The following is a 4448-nucleotide window of genomic DNA, read 5'->3' on the forward strand; positions in this document are numbered from 1 at the left end:
GTTATGATACAGCCATGCGTGTGTACAAGCCCAGCTGTCTTTGAGAATGTTATGATACAGCCTTGCGCGTGTACAAGCCCAGCTGTCTTTGAGAATGTTATGACACAGCCTTGCGCGTGTACAAACCCAGCTGTCTTTGAGAATGTTGATAGAGCCATACATGTGTACAAGCCCAGTTGTCTTTGAGAATGTTATGATACAGCCATGCGTGAATACAAGCCCAGCTGTCTTTGAGAATGTTATGATACAGCCATGCGTGTGTACAAGCCCAAGCATTACTTCTCACCACCAGGAATGGTTTGGGATGTGATGCTGTCAAAAATCAGTTTTGAGTTGAAGCTGTTAGCTAATACTGATCAATATTTATTTATCATATGTGTTATCCACAGTGGAACTTCTATGGCAAATCACTTGCATAAGCAATCCACTGTTAAATAGATACGACCCAACTCTCCTAAACAGCTACATTATGTACCCTAATGCCAATAACTTTTAAGTTGGGAAATGTTGCGGCTCATGTCCATCGGTAGGTTTGCATGGAGTGATTACTCTGATGTGGCCATTCATAAAATATATACACATGTATGACAGAAAAAAAAAGATAATGGATATATTCAAGTAGAGTTGTGATAGCAATATTTTCAAGATGGCTGCCACGGTGGCCATACTAAACATCATTTCGGAACCTTTCTTCATGTTGCACAAACAGGACATCATAAGGAATCTTTGGGTGAAAGCCCTATGTCGATATGACTATCCGTTGAGGAATAGTAGCAATAACAAGATTTTCAAGATGGTTTCTGTCGGCCATATTGAGCAATACATCAGTAAATTTTCATTTAGAACCAACTAGACAACATAAGAGACTGTTTGGTGGCAGACCCTTCTTGATATGACCATCCGCTAAGTAGAAGTAGCAATAATAAAATCTTCCAGATTACTGATGTGGCAGCCATACTGGATGTCATAGCAGCACCGTTTTCATTTAACCCTTCTGTCAATTTAAAAAAAATAAGTCATGAAAGGATTTCCTAAAGTTAGTAACGGCAGCCGTATCTAATGATAGATTGGCATCATTTGTAAAAAAAAATCAAAGCTTTTCACGCCAGGGCTCTTTCTGTCAAATACCACTGAGTGGACTTTTTTTAAAAAAAAAAAGGTATTTAAGGGATTTTCTGTTTTTGGTCATATTTGTTATATTTAATGGTTGCTTGGTCACTTGTATGGGTTTAATTCCATTTTTCAGTACATAATAGGCCAAACATGGCAGCCAGTATATTTGGTGAGCCTGGGAAGACTCCAGGAAGAACCACCAAGGTCATATTTCCTGTAGGATTCTCAAGTATTTGAGGTGTGGTATCAAATAAACGAGACGTGTAAGACGATGCACAGTTTTTGTCTATGCATCAACACGAGACACCATACTTTTGCCACACTGCACCCCTTTTAATCATCTGTATTTGCTAATGAAGCATTACTAGGATAGCATAAACCAGATAAGTCAGTGTATTTCATTCATTGCCTAAATGAGCCGGCTGATATCTTACTTGAATGGTCCAATAATTTCATCAGGTTAGTATGGTGTGACTGTGTGAGAACACATGCAAGATTGTGCCATAAATACTGAATACATATTAAACTAACAAAGAAATGTACCATGTTCCTTAATTATCAGTTTCTTAAAGTTAGTACAGTGAGTCTCAAGCCTACATCATAGGCCCATATGGAGTTCTCTTGCTCTTTTACCTGGGCCTAGAGTACTCTAAGGGTGTCATGGTGGCGAGCAGAGGAAATCTTTTCTATAGTGGTAGGTATTTCATAATTAAAATTACACACACGCACGCATGCACGCACACACACACACACACACACACACACACACACACCATCCTTGCACAAATCACCACCACCAACAGGAACAAATTTATTTTAATAGCAGTATTACATTACCTGCCACTACTGCACTGCTGAAAATGTCAGTTAGGAGGGTGACTGAAAGTCTTAGAAAATGACAAAATCATTGTGCTTACCATTACTAACAGACCCAATGAAAAAATGCATCGCTCTTGTGCACCAAAGATTTTACATAAAAATAGCAAAACGTAATGTAATAACATCCTCCAATGAAAGGTGATTTAGGTAGGTACAAGACATAATCCATTAAAAGTAGAATATTAAGGCCATCACAGCCCGTCCTGATCCCCAACACAGATCTAAAAACTGGGAAACAGTAGGAGGCAGAGCTCGTTCATGGCCAGAAACCCAGGATGGCCAAGAACAGAAACAGATTTATAATTACCACTAAATCATAAAAAAAATATTTCCACGTGCAGCACATGAAGCTCACTTCTCTTTTGTATACCCCAAGGCAAGCAAGAAACAACAAAATAGTCTCAAAGGTAGTGGTGTCGAATGAAGCTTCTATCAACGATTCATAATGGGGTTTTGAGAATGCCCACAAAATGCAAAAGAGATTCCATCTAGGCATGAGTGAGTGGCATACATCCTCTGAAGCTCAAAATAAATGTTGAGATCGGAAAGATGAGAGTCCATCCCTAGAGAACCTGAACATATTAGACGGGGCTGTCCCATAACCCTTAATGGTGGATACCAGAAATTCTTGAAAAAGAACAGAAGAAAATCTGCCACTGTGCTTAATCTATCATACAACAGCAAACATATATCCTAAAGCACCAAAATACTTCGCATTGTGAACTTTGGAAGTGAACCATATCTTGGACTGGATGATGCAATTTGCAACCTTGTTTGAAATCTGATCTTGAAGGATTGATTACTTGAAATCAAGGAGTGATGGTTTTGAAGTTGTGAACTGCTGTGGAGGAGAGACTCCCTGTTCTGGAACAGCATATCCCTCCTCTGTTGTAATCTTCTGGACTCATGCACCAAAAGGTAGAGCATGTTATGAACCATGACTGCTGGGGCCATGGAGTGTATATCAGGATGAGACGAGCAGTGAAACGTCTGCGGAATAATTCACTGAATTAATACTGAACTATGAATGATAAATTCAAAGACTTTTCCCAAACTTTCAAAGACCACAAACAGAGATTTCCAAGACCTATTTTTGCTAACATTGTGTATACAGGTTATATGAGAAAACAACGAATGCCAAATACTACAATATTGTTTACTGATTAAAGTCAAACTATAATTAATTTCCTAAAATAGCATTATAATAATCTGGAAGATAGGTAAACATTTGTTATTTTTTCAGAAATATGTAACATATGTGTCAGATTTAATACAAAATAAATTGTTCTCTTAACAGACACCAGCACTGCTTTAAATGCATTATTATATTTGCTTTTTTTCTCTTCAATCATTTTGGAAAGAGATGCCACCACTGTCATCTTTTCCTCTGATTTTCTAAGATCATTTGACTCTGTGACAAGCACAATGAGTCCTTTTAACTCTGCCTCTTCTGCTTTCTGTACAGAGGAAGCATGTAGGCTGGCAATGTCAGCTTCAAGAGGCAGCTTTTTGGCTTTAAGTTCTTCTACTTCATCCAAGGCTAACTCCCGTTTCTTTCCTTTTTGGTTTTTCTTCTCATCCTTCTCCTCTGCTTTCTTCTTATCCAGATAGGCAGGGTACTTATGTCTTGCAGAGGAGGCATATGTCATCATTTCATTGCTAATGACGATTTCCAATGGTCCACCTGCTTTTCTCATTGTGTCAATGATTAGCCTGTGAGCTCTGAGGCTTTCTCTGCTGAGGTTCTCAACAGATATCTGTTTGTTGACAGAAAATCCTCTCTCCACTGTTGCCTGCCCATGTGACAACAACAACATTTTCTGGAGAACATTCCAAAGTTCAACATATTCCTTTCTTTTAGAAATGACAGAATAAAACACTTCATCAAGGCTGTCATCTGTTCTATTGAAGCATTTCAAGGGATGATTGTCCGATTGGATAACTTCATCCACACTATTTAGACACAAATTACCATTTAAAAAATGGCTTCTGAAAAAGTGAAATAAAATATAGGGGTACAAACAAACGGGGATGTACAGTCAGACTATAGATACACAAATCAATTTCGGCACTGTGATTTAAAAGAATTTTTTTTTTTTTATACCACTGGGGAAAAAGGTCGAGGGTCGGCAATAGAAACGGGGACATTCCATCAACTGGAAACACATTTTTTCATTCTTTTTTTTTTTATTTGCCTAATCAAATGACTTGACTTCCTACAGTTAAAGCTTCGCAGCACACGTTATCGCCAATTTTTTTTTTTTTTTTTACTTGTAATTCAAGAACAACAACTCTTGCTTAACTATACTATAGTGTATGCATGCGCACTTTCAAACTGTTTATCCGTGAATTGAATTTATTACAATGGATGTTTCTATATTAAAACAAGGAACATTATTATGTAGAACAAAATTTTCGAAAATGATTTTTGTCCCTCAAACGTGTTAAATAAACCG

The sequence above is a fragment of the Sinohyriopsis cumingii genome, chromosome 3 (genome assembly GCF_028554795.1).
Source record: "Sinohyriopsis cumingii isolate HCF-2022 chromosome 3, ASM2855479v2, whole genome shotgun sequence".
In the NCBI taxonomy this organism is placed as follows: domain Eukaryota; kingdom Metazoa; phylum Mollusca; class Bivalvia; order Unionida; family Unionidae; genus Sinohyriopsis; species Sinohyriopsis cumingii.